A 13,644-nucleotide genomic window follows, 5' to 3' on the forward strand; every position below is an offset into this window, starting at 1 on the left:
TTATTTGTAGTAATTAGTCAATAATTAATAATTAGTCAGTTTATTAGTCAATGATTAATAATTAGTCGGTTTAATTGAAGCATATATAAAGCAATGTCACTTAAGTCACATGGGTCAAGCTTGAGTTGGATATGAGAAAATCGATCACACATGATTAAGGATGGCAATTTTCTTTATTTCCCCAATCCACATGGTAATCCACATCGAATGGGGTGGGGATGGGGATGATTTCCCCCCGTAGGGATGGGGATGGAGATTTTTTCATCCTCATTGGTGAGGATGGGGCGGGGTGGGGAAAGCACTCTCCGCCTTGTAGGATCCTTATTAAATATATATATATATATATATATATATATATATATATATATATATGTACACGCATGTCTATATATTAATATTTTTAAAAATATGTTTGAATTTTTTTAATAAGATTGTAAATTTTAATTTAATTTATTTTTATTTTTTAAATAAAATAAAATGATTGACATTATAAAAAATCATGGGGAATGGAGATCCCGTGGGAATAAGGATAACCTTATCCCCGTTAATGGGACGGGGATGGGAGAGGCTGCCCGTCCCTGCCCCACCCACGCCCCATTGCCATTCCTATACCTGATCCATTAAGCTAGGCCATTTAAGTTAAATGGATCGAATCCGAATTGGATAGGAAAGGAACTGACCCATACCCAATCCATTTAACCTACCTTCTTCACCCGATCCTGCATATACAGTATTCACTCGAAAGAGCGAACACAACATATCACATATGTGAATGGTGTAGTGGTGCTGAAATGGATACGAGAAACCCAAAAACAGCCTAAGAAACCATTGAATATGAAATCGACTTACTTGGGAACAATGGACGGCGGATGTATGTCGGTATTCAACTGAACTGGGTCTATAATAAGTAGTTACTAAAACTAAAATAGTGGATATTTCACCAAGTACTATTAGTTTCACTAATAAATTTTGAAATTTATTAATGATTTTCACTAACTACAACTAATTTATTAATAATAATTTGCTAATTTGTTGTAAGTAATGATGATTATTTATGTTTTTTACTAATTTGTGGTAAGTTAATAATACTAAAAATTATTCAAAATTTTCACTAATTACATTTATTTGACATTAATTAACTAATCAATGGTTGAATAAACCATTTGGGTTGGGTCTGGGTCAAAAACGATCGAGAACGCTAGGTAGACCCAGATCATAATAATTCTACTTGGATCCGACTTCGGGTATGGAGCGAGGAACCGAGAAACTCACCCGTTTTTCGCTATGGTGGCCGCTCAACAAAGTGACCACAGTAGCGAAGAATGGAATGGTTCCCTTTCACTAAGATAGGAACACATACCTTAGGAAGGGTTTTTTTATTGACATTGGAGGAGAGGATTGATTTGCAACATGAGTGAGTCGAGATTAATTTGACGAACCAAAAGCACCTGAAATACGAAGAGATGACATATAGCACTAAATAGTGAGAGATGCACAGTGAAAAAATGAGAGAACACTGATAAGTAAACGAAGAAACATCACCTGTTCCATCGCTGCAAGGTGGTGCCCCTATTCCACTCCTATTTCTTTGTCCCAAACAGAGAGAGACGGAAGCAAAAGTACCTGCAAGATTTACTTATTTTTAATAGTAACCAGAGACTCAGCTACCGGTTTGGAAGATTAATAACCAAATCGAACGAAAACCGAATTGAAGACACTAAAATTTGATGTGCAGAACCTGAAACATAATATTTCATAATGAGAGAGAGAGATCTCTCATAAAATTCCATTTACCTTTACTCCGTAAAAGTTTATTGAGGGGGCTGAGTTCTCTGTTAGGGTTGGGGTAATGGAGAAAGCTGACACCTATATATAGATATGCCACGGGATCCTATCCATTTGCAGCCATATTAATATTGAGAGGAAATAGAGATCTTATACCGGCTTGTTATTTATATATTATTGGTCATATATTGATTTTTTCCATTGTTTTTTGAAATCATCAACTCTTTTGGATTAAATAATGGTTTTTGATCATTTTTATTTTTATTTTTTAAATTACACTGATTGAATGGTTGACCTGAAAACCAGAGATTAATGGTCCCTTTGTTTATCAATAAATGAGGAAGAGGGGAAAAAGTTGATCAATTTTACAATATTCATTTTGCATTTAATAATGAACTCTATGATAAAATTAGTTCCACTTCACTGAGCAAAACTTATCTATTTCCTTAAGAAGAAATTTTATAAAATATAATAGAACAATTTTACCCATTTTAATATTAATTTTTATGCGTAAAACTGTCATTCTGCTGGGAATCCTGAAAATCAAAAGAATAGATTAATGAACAAAGTTGTAAACGAACTAAGCCCAAGCTGGTTCCGGCTCCGGATCGATTTTTTGTAAATAATAAGTACATGATTCATAGCCTTCATTAATCTTCTTATGAGGCTGAAAGCTTTGCCCCATGAAAATGGGTCAGACAATTAATCCAGCAACAAATCTTAGCCATGGAAACGCGTGGATCACTCTGCGGTGGATAATTTGTGTAGTGGAACTGTGAGAGATATACACGAGAATCTTCTGTTTGTTTTCTGGTGAATTTCATGGCAGGTGGGAAGTGGAACCTCTGTTGGCTCAAAATTTCAGAGAGAGAGATAGAAGCAATGGCCAATGGGCACAGAACACATACCCAATCCAATTCTGCCTGTCCAATCAATGGCAGCATAGCTCCATACTCTACTTTACATGGTTGAAATGAACTCAGAGAGATGCTGTTGCTGGACAAGGACCTGATGAAGTGACCTGTTTAAAGATAAATCTGTCATCTTGCTTGCTTGATATCTCCCTTTTTTTTTTTTCTTTTAATCCTTCGTTGTTTGTTATTGTTATTTCCTTCTGTACGAAGTTTCTTTGTACGTGAATGTGATGTCACGTAGCAAAGATATCAAGAACGATTCCTGAATCCTCTGATTGGCCATTTCACCTAGTCCGGCACGCGGCAGCTCTAGCTCTAAAACAGCTCAACCTCTTTGCCTCCTTCAATCACTCTTCCACACGCCAAAAGCAACTCCTTTTTTAGGTGCACATCCTCACAGGTTTATTTATTTAATTTAACTAATACTGACGTTTCAATTCAAAACGAGAACGAGATTATATTAGCCACATCATCAGTCTACGTGGCAAGAATATACAGAAGAAAAGAAACCATGACAGCCCATCCCCCTTCTCTTTCAACTTTCAGCCCTTTCGTCTTCATTTTGCGTCTTCTCTTATCTAAACCCCCTTTACCTTTTCAGTTGCTTTCAACCATCCATCCTAGACTGGCAGTGGGCCAATGAAGAAGAATTCATAATCATTCATTCATTCCTTGTATTGAATTAAGACAGCCGCACATAATTTTCACCAAAATTTTTTATTTGTTTCAGTAGTTTAATTAGCATTGCGTTTTTTTGATATATTTTAATATAAAATAAAAATAAAATTTTTGATATAGTTCAATGAAAATTTCAGTTATTATTTAATACATTTATTGACCCACCATTAGCATTATAGCTCTGTGAACTGTCTGCCAATGACCCCGCAGCTGAGTTTGTAGGTTGGCGTCACTCCCGTAGAGACGTTCGCAGCAGGATCAGTGTGGACGCACACAACCCACTATTCAATAATCAATAGCCCTCACTCTCTCCCGAAAATTAAAATACAAGAAAAGAAAGAAAAAGGCATTATCGCTTTTTCCAAATTCTCTTTGTCTAATCTGAATTCTGAAAACTCTGGTCTCTAGACGGGGTCTATCCGAAAATTTAGCAATTCCTACGGTACCGAAAGGATATATCCAAATTTATTAATTAATCAATTGTCTAAAATTCATCATCTTAACCTTCATAAAACATATATATAATAAATCAATGGGTAATAATATATTACCATTTTAATATTTAGACATGAAAAAAGAAAAAAATTCAAAAATGCTTTCAAATAGAAAGTACATAAAAACATAGGAATTATAAAAATTATAGACATTGCAAACAAAATAAAAAATTATTTTTAAATTATAGAAATTGAAAAACAAAATCGAAAAATAAAAAATATAGAAAAAATACTAAAAATTATAGAAAAATACAGAAATTACAAATAAATAACAAAAATACAGGAAAAATTATAGATTATTGAAAATAGAAAATGTAAAAAAACCAAAATTATAAAAAAACATTAGAATTTATAACAAAACACTAAAAATGCAAAAAAAAAAAAACTGAAAATACCATTTTTCCTCTAACTCGCCATTCAAAGGTAATTTGGTCAAAAAATTTGTTATTTATGTTGATATGGACACTTCTGTTAAGAAGTATTAACAATGCATTAACAGAATGTGAGTTTTGAAAAATAAAAATTTATTGACATGGTGAATTTTAGGCATTTTGAAAAGTAGCGGTGAGTTTAAGGGAAATGTTGAAAACTAATTGTGAGTTTTAGACAATTTTTATAAAATTAATTATACACGCTTTAATATAAAAACTGGTGAATGACCCTATACTAAGTATGGGGAATTTGTAATGTTAAATTTACACTATGGAATTAATACTATTAAATTTATATTTATTGATATTTTAAATAATTATTAAAATTTCAAGAAATATTTATTTCAAAAAATAACATTTTAATAATTATTAGAATATGGATAGTTTTCTTTTGTTATAATAGTAAAGAGTTAATGAATAACAACTTTTGCATTTTTTTAGGAATGGATTAAAAATGGTGGTAGTGGGTTGTCGGCTTTAATAACAATTCCTCAAAAACTGCCACATATTTATCTTTCCAAAAAATTAAGAAAGTCATGTCTGAATAGTGAGCAGCTGTAGTATGATAGTGAGTTATGAAGTTTAGCAGGAATTTAACAAAAATTGATACATGTTTAGTTTCTAGAAAATGAAGAGACCTATTTAAATGAAAATAATGGATTTTGGGCTTTAACATAAGTTTCTCAAAAATACCATATATCTAAATTTAAAAAGCCCACGAGTCCAAATGATGAAGCTGAAAGATTTCCTTTAATATATATATATATATATATACTAAGCCCAATTAATCAATTTCATTAAAATTTGACGTGGGCTTTGGGGGTTCTTATCGGACCATGAGATTCTTCCAATATCATCGCTCTTTCGGTATCATAGAAATCACAAAACCAAATTCGAGGTAAATCTATTACTAGACACGTGGCTAATTAGTTGGAGGAAGCGATTTTTGCGGGCCGATCCTTGCGAGCTCAATGGTTACTCTTAATCTTCTTCGTTATTTACAGATCTAGCCACGTAAGACGACGTGACGCTCTAACGACAAAACGCGGAAGAGTAGATTGTAGATGTCATGGAACAGTGTGGGCCCCAGGGAACGCCGACCAAGCGGAACTCAGTAGCCTCCAGCGAGTCGAACTCGGCTGTCCCCCGAAGTTCGACACGACGCCGATTCCGTCCACGTGGGACGCCTCATCCACTTCAACGTACAAAAAGCAGAGTAGCTATTCTCCACCAACTACACGACACGACACGACACCCACCTCCGTTTTCGTCAGTCGTCACACTGCAGCAGCTCCGAAATTTAATAATTAATAAAAATATTAATAAAGAAAAGAGAGAGAAAGAGCAGGCGCCGCTCCATCAGTTTCCGTACTACAGTAGGGCTAACGTCATACTGTTCTGGTGTAGTCACATGAGAGCCCCCTGCGACACGTCAAATCAGGCGGCGGCTCTCTCTGCTCGAGGCGGCCCAATCCATGTCATTCATTGTTTATGGCTGGCCTTGGCCCCCTTCCCCCGCCCCGCTCCAACGAGTTAAGGCTGCCCACTCCCCTCCACCATCCCTCTCTGAAGCTGCACCACTGCCCCATCTCTCTCTCTCTTTCTCATCACTCACAGGCACTCGGACCTCCTTTAGTATTTAAATGAGACGAGGTCGTGCCGCTCAGCCGACGTTTACGGGAGACTGAGAATAGTGGGTCCCTTCCACTTCTTTCTCCTTTTCTCTTTTAGGGCTGCTGGGCTGTTGCTTTTACGCAGAACAATCTCTTTTAAGTCTCCAAGGTTTCACAGACCCACAGCTTTTCCTTTCCTCTCTCATGGCTTCTCGCGAGGGACACTATAGGGGGGTGAGGAAGAGGCCATGGGGAAGATACGCTGCCGAGATAAGGGATCCATGGAAGAAAACCCGGGTCTGGTTGGGTACTTTTGATACCCCCGAAGAAGCAGCTCTTGCTTACGACGGTGCTGCCAGGTCTCTCAGGGGGGCTAAAGCCAAGACCAACTTTCCCCCACGGTCAACTGGTTTGTCCTTTGACCTCAACGTACCTTCCGACCGCTGGGGATGTCCTCCCGGCGGTTTTGTTCTCGGTGAGCTTTTGCAGACGCGCGTTCTTAAGGAAGCCAGCTCCGATGAGGGTGCTTCTTCGGTTAAAGACGTCCATGTTGCGACTGAAGCTCTGCCACCAGAACCTGCTTCAACCTCGCCGTCGTTTTTTGGGCTTGTTAAACGGGGCCTATCGATTGACTTAAACGAGCCTCCGCCCTCTACGACCATGTCTCCTTTGTGTTTGAGATGAGGAAAAAAGAGATCCTTTTTTTGCGTTCATTGCTTCTTGTTACTTTTCTTTGTTCTGTTTTCCCTTCGGTTTTTGAAGTAGGAAATGATCAAATATGTTACCTCATCGATAACCAGAGAACCAGATTGTAAATATATTGCACTTCTTTACATGAAACAAAACAAGTTGGTTTTATTATTCTATGTTCTTTCAATCTTATTCCTTCTGTTGGATAGGCCGGCATTATCTTACCGTCCGATGTGTTTTATGCTTTCAGGTCGTTAAGTTCCGACGGCATATCCAGAGAAAATAGGCGTATCTCTTTCTATCTCTAGCGTATATTAATGGGTTTCACAGACTTGTTCCAGATTAGATAACGCTTGAAACGAATTTTAATAACGACAAGGAAAGACCCGTTTACTATCTTTTATTTCTCGAGACCACCAAGAATCAAATTCCCGGCCGGGGCGTGAAGAGCGAGGACTGGCATTGGCTAGCGTCAGTCCCCACGTATTTGTTTTTCTAATTCGAACAAAACTTGTTTCTTTTCTCGGAACCTGGACTTCTGCATTTGGTCCTCTCTCCGATTTATCTCACGAAAATTTCGTCGGAAAAATAATAGAAAAATCATAAAAATAAAAAGAAATATGTATATAAAAGGGAAGGAGGCGAGAAGGCACGCACAAGTCCCCGCTTCAACTAATAAAAGCGCAAGTAGTAGACAGACAGTATGGCCGGCTTTCATTACAAGAACAAAAAACAGCGACGGGTTGACGCGCGTGTGGTCCCCCTCCCCTTCCATTCCCACGCGCTTCCCTTTCTCTCTCTCAGTGTTGACGTCTGCTTACGCTGGCCCCCTTTCATTTCATCCACGTGGTTCCACGCGCCGTAGCTGTCGCAATCAAACGGGCCCCACAGCTGTCGGCAACGGAGGCATCACGGCGCTCTTCGTTTTCACTCCTTCCGTCGTTCTGTCGGTGACGGTGGCTTCTCCCCGACTGTTCCGTTGACGGTCGTCCATCTAGGGAGCAAAGCAACAAACAAATGCCAACTTCCACGCATGCATTGCATGTATATCCCATGCCATGCCATCATCATGATGGATGGATGGATGATGGATGGGTGGATGATAAAACACTGAAACCCCGCCTGCTCCACTCATTATCATACATTCATACTTGTCACTTTCTGCTTTACGTATTAAATGAAAAAGGGAGAAAATATTCAAACATAAATAAAAAAGAAAAAAAAAGTAAGTGGGTAGAGGGGGCAAGGGTTTGATTACACCGGTACCACGTGCGATACACACGAACGCTTCTAGTTAAAACCGTACACCTGACTCAAATTGTCCCGTCAATCCAGGCCGTGCGTTGCATCGTCTCAGAAAGAAAACTGAGATGGACGGACGATCATGGGAAGAGTAGGAGGGAAGTGAGAGAGGGGAAGGTGCAGGCAGGAGGCGGTGAGATTGATGGTACACTTGGGGCGCACGTTACGTGAAAGCAGCAACGTCAATCCGGCTTTTTGCTTTGAAATTCAATACGGTTTCAGAAAAGAGACTGTCGGCCTATCACAGGGTCTACACGTGTAGGGTAGCAGGTGCTGGTGCTTATGATGCAGCGGACAGATTTTAGTGGTACACGTGTACGGTGAAGGCAGCTAAGTCAGTAAGGTGACGACAGAGTGCATGGAAGTACCCTTGTTTTTTTCTTCACCGAGGGCGCGTAATAAAATAATGAGAGGAATTGTTGGTTGAGTGTTGCGCATCGCAACATCAGATGGAAGATCTAGGTGGGGGCCACCGTAGCAAATTTAGGGAAGGCAGCACCCTAGTTGCTTTAATTAAAAAATAAATAAATATGTTGATGGAAAAAGCACGCAATCGAATTTTATTAGTTATGGGTTAATGGTGACTGAAACTTGCCACGTGGCAAAGGGAGGGAGAGCATATCTGGAGTTGGTGAGGATCGTATTCGTATCCGACTTTTGCATCTTTTGCCTTTTGTGCGTGGGTCGCTTTAAATGGAGAACAGTGAACATAAGGTAAACAAGGGTGACACGTCGCGTTCAAATAACAAATGTACTGACCACGTTTCCGAAGTCTGGTACTTTTGTTCTAGTTTCTGTTTCTGCCGAATGGTTTGGTTAATCTTTTCGTTCAATTAGTCAACAGAATTTCCTGCCTAATATGGGTGAAATCACTCACTCACAAACAAAACAAGACAGATGAAGATTGGGAAAAAAAATTCTGAAGTCTGTACTTCTTGTTAGTGCATCTGCCACTAAAACCAGAACTCCCTACGTGAGGTCCACCTTACTTTACCTTTGCCCAGTTTGGTAATTGGTATTCCAAAGTTCATTCTGATGATTTGTTAAGTGGTGTCTTGTGACCCGACCAGTTGCCCCAGACCAGTTTTCAGAGATGGGGAGAGAGAGGGGTGGGGGGGCTATTAATCAATATCAACCAATAAAGCCTGTCACAATTGTGTAATGTTGAGTGATGATGTGGCTAATTGCACTAAGTAATGGATCTTCTAGATAACTCGCCAGTGGCCCACGTTTTATCAGAGTGTGTTCTATAATGGGGGGCCCATGGATATGCTCAACTACCTCAGCAGGCCTTTATAAATGTCAACACAGGTTGTGTGGGTCGAGTAGGGCAGGGCAAGTGGATTCAAGCTTTGATGAGTTATGGGTGATGGGTTTGGTTAGATTTGGCACTCGGAGTAAACTTCCCCATAAAGTCAATTGGTTTGACTATTTTCACCCCAAGAAAATTGAGGCACCACCAACCATCAGAGAGAGAAACGATGAGCAACAGGAGGAGAGGGGTAAAAAGGGAGCAAGCACTCAACTTCCCAACTAAATTTGAGGAGAAATCCATGAGAGAGAGGAGAGAGAGAGAGAGAGAGAGAGAGAGAGAGACCACTGTAAAGATACATAGAGTTGAACAGAAAAAGCAATTAAGCAACTCTGTGTCTCAGTGTGGTACAGCAGATCAGACATCAATTGTGTTGGCAGTTAGCCCGTTTTCCGAGTGGTGAACAAAAGGGACGTCTCACCAGACACCCAGCATCAGTGTAAACTGAACAAGTAAGGCCATACTGGCATTTGATCGATGACTGAATGTCCTACTGCTACTGCTCTGTCTCACACTACTGATGAAAAGTTCATGCGCACTATCTATCTATCTATCTAAAATGGGGAAGAGGAACACGACAGATCAATTCATGACTCATGAAGCTTTCTTGCTTCCTTCTTTCTTTCTTTCATGGGCGTAATAAAAGCAAGAAGCAACATGCGTCGTATAAGACATGGGACTACCCACAAGGCCACAACTTTTGAGGGGATCTTCTCGAGTAGGGATCCTCTGGAGTCTGGACGATTGACTACTACTGTAGCTGCTGTTTCTCATCCATTCATTGATGTGAAGCAATTGCATTGAGATTTGAATTTTCAACTTTCAGAGAGGGTGCCTAAATTACTAAAACAACCTGGATGGGCTGCCGACACAGTCACAACTCACACAGACACACCCCTTTTCTTGTTCAAGTCTTCTCTCCATCTTATTTCTCTGGTCAAGGGTTGAGACTTGAGAATGAAATGATCCAAGCTCAATCCCTCCCTCTTCATCTTCCACTCTGACCAACCCAGAGAAGCAAATTGCTAGCTTTTGGGAGTCATGTCTCTCAACTCTGACCTAACAAGTGCACAAGGAACAACAACAAAACCAACTCAACATCTATCTGTAGACCCCAATTAATTCAATTGCTTCATTGGGTGTCGGTATCACATGACATACTGCACTTATCTCCCTCTTCTGGCCCCGTTTCCGAAACTGGATATGGAATAGCAATTTTCCAGGCAGGGCAACCACTCAGAAAGATAAGATTACAAAGCCTACATAGAAATTGTAGGACCAAAGGAAAATCCAAACGAGAAGCTCTAAATAAAATAAATAGAAATTGTAGAACCTGTTGAGGATGTTTTTTCGATCAGTAGGGGACCTTTCCTCGCTCTAGCCTCTCCCTTGGTGGACACATTTTGCATTTTTCACCAAATGCTGTTCTCTTTTACCTCTTTACTCTTTTGCTCTTTTGCTGTTTAAGCCCAAATAACAAGGGCCTAGCCTCCAATTAGTTGACATAAAGTAAGTACCCATTTGAAGCCAAAAGAAAAACAAGGTAGCTGCCCATTGATTTATCAGTCAAGAGTAAAACAGGGAATTCGGATATCAGGTAAAGACATGGAATTAATTTACAGTTTCTTCATTATCAATATTCATCGAGTAAAGAAACTGATACTGCATTGCTCCCTCTGTCGGGTGATTAGGACTCTGATTCGAAAGGTTTTTTTGTAGGGCCGAATTTTTGAGAGAACGAGAGAGGTTGAGAGTGTATTATTGTGTACCTTCTCATGTAGAAATGAATGCTATATAATCGTCACGGCCCTTCATAACGGGTCTCACCTTTTGTGGAGCCGTTTCCAGTTAATCGGACGTATTAATATGTCAGTTGCGAGATATGCGTAAATGTTTTCGGGCTGGTAATGCGCTATTGGTCTAAGTTAGCAGGCTCTCTTTGCAAATTGTGGATTCCTACAGTTCGACCAGTCTCTAAGACAAGTCGCCATGAACTAGGGGACTGTTAGTTCGGTCCAGATGAGGTGGAGGTCCGCCTAGGTGAGGTGCTCTAGGCTAACTTGCAAAGCTAGCTTACTTACTTAGTGCGAGGTTTAATTGAAGGTCACATGTCATGAAGTGATTACGAGGACCAAATTACCCCCCACTCTTGAGCCTATGTCAACTTGGCAAAGGAAGTAGCTCTCAATTAGGTAATTGTTCCGACTAGTTCCGTAGGTTGCCTAGCTTGCTTTCTTCATCCGGTTTGAGGTCGGGCAGGACCACGGCGGTCATTCAAATTCAAAATTTGAAATTTGAAAATTTAAAAAAGAGGCACGCTCAACGAGCGCATTTTTTTTGAATTCGAAAAAGAGGCGCGCTCGGCAGGCGTGCATAATTTGAATTCGAAGTTATCCACGCACGCTGCCAATTGTTTATTTGCTGTTGAAGTATCTCAACCATTCGCTCTTTTGTCTAGTGGACTATAAGTATGGGGTCCCCACTTACACCGTTTTTGGAGCTTTCTGGGGTGGTGTCTGATTGGAGGAGGTCACTATCTGAGTTCCTTGTCCACTTCATCGAGGCTCTATTAGCCATTGTCCGGTTTCCTTTACCCTTTCCGATGAGTATCTTACCTCTTCCGATGTCTCATAGTCCGTCAGGTTGTAGGTCATCGACCAGAGGTCGGATGATGAAGCGAGTTCCTCGGGCGAGGACTCCTTTTAGGAGTATTGTGTTAGGTCTTTAGTAGGGAAGAGAAGTGAGGTTGAGCAGGTAGTAGCTGTTTTCGGCCCGACCAAACTGTCTGGGGAGCGAATTGTGGAGTTGTGCCATTAGACCTGTTCATGGGCCGGGCTCGGGTCGGGCTTTCACTCTGGATTAAAAAAATTTTCTAAGGCCCGAGCCCAAGTCCGGCCTGACCATCGAGCCTACAACTTGGGCCCCAGCCCGGCCCTCATAAAAAGCCCGAAGCTCGGGCCTAGGCCCGAGCCCAAAATTTAGCCCATATTGTTAGCGGCTGAATAGAGAGAGATATTATAAAGAAAAGAATAAAAATGTATATATTAAATTATAAATATATATTTTAATAAATATTATATTATTTATATATTTTATATAATATATAAAATATATAATGTTGGGTCAGGTCGGGCTTTTTTGACAAATCCTGAGCCCGACCCGAAATACAGTTGGGCTTATTGTGTTAGGCCCAAGGTCAGGCCCGCGGGCCTAATTACATGACTAAGCCCAACTAGGGTGCGGGCTGGGCCGGGTCGGGCCATCGGGCTACCCGGCCCATGAACAAGTCTATGTGCCATACTTATTAGATCCCTAATGAATATAACTGTATTTAGCTGCACGTTGATTAGTATCCTTAGGAGCATGACCGGGATGTTGTTTGCGTTTATGAGGAGGTGCTAGTCGCTGGTCTTTGATTCCCTCTACACCCTTTCATTCTTTTAGTGTTGAGGTACCATGGTGTCTCTTTGGGTTAGCTATCCCCAATGCAATTCGGATCTTGGTGGGGTTGATCAGTTTGTGCCACCATCATAACTTTCCTCTGAACCTAGACATCTTCTGTAGCTTGTGTAATATGAAGAGATCCACTATTCCTTTTTGCTTCTATCTCCATTTCTGAAGTGGTTACAAGGTGTTGACTGATTTTCCTAATAAAGTTAAAGAGTGGAAGAGTAGGTTTTTCTTCCTTTTAAAGGACGGTGGTTGGGGCACGATGGCTGGGACACGAGCATCGTCTGGTATAGCGATTGTTAGAGCTTCGATCAGTGTTAGGATGAAGAAATGTGTGCTACGGTTCAAGAATTTGTCCACCAAAGAGTCAAGGTAGAGAGCGTTCTAGTTGAGGCCATTTTTATACATACTGGCCTGAGTCGTGTAGGTAGGTCGGCCATTGAGTCATCTACATTTGCATTTGATATTTCATTGATTTTTTAGCTTGACTAACTTTTCCTCTTCTTCAGATATGGTGAGCATGGCTTTAATGTTGGCAACTTCCAAGGAGAAAAAGGCTTCAAGGAAGAAGCGAAGGGTGGATCGCCGCTCCTCAATGCAGAGGGGACCTCCCCAATGTGGAGGTGAGGTCACCACACCCTGCTCCTCCTGTCATCGACCTTGAGGGAGGTAGTGAGCCGATGAGCACTAATTAATACTCAACAGGTCCTGGTGCCTTCCAACCTCAAGTCAGCTAGGAGGAGCGTGAGGCCAGCCTTACGTCTTAGACGGCCCTCACTTCATTCCTAACGTCAACATCTCTATACTAGATCATGTGTCTGATCCTCGTGTAGCTATTCAGATGGCCAAGGGTATGTTGCTTCCTGAAGATGTTCATTTTTACCGCAACTTGGACCCAATTGACATCGGAGCTTGGATGGCTCACCACATCATTCAGGTTCGTCTTCTTGTAAGGTTTCTATCTTTTTTTTTTTT

The 13,644-nt window shown here is 40.6% G+C and overlaps 1 pseudogene across 1 annotated transcript; it reads left to right on the forward strand.

Annotated features, from left to right (window-relative positions):
* Positions 1–5,776: 5,776 nt before the first annotated feature.
* On the forward strand, positions 5,777–6,776 carry LOC148875959 (ethylene-responsive transcription factor 12 pseudogene; annotated as a pseudogene). The gene has a single exon (XR_016105403.1). The product of XR_016105403.1 is annotated as an ethylene-responsive transcription factor 12 pseudogene (transcript).
* Positions 6,777–13,644: the final 6,868 nt, after the last annotated feature.

Source organism: Nelumbo lutea, chromosome 1 (genome assembly GCF_056320005.1).
Source record: "Nelumbo lutea isolate HS-2025 chromosome 1, American lotus-T2T, whole genome shotgun sequence".
Taxonomy (NCBI): Eukaryota; Viridiplantae; Streptophyta; class Magnoliopsida; order Proteales; family Nelumbonaceae; genus Nelumbo; species Nelumbo lutea.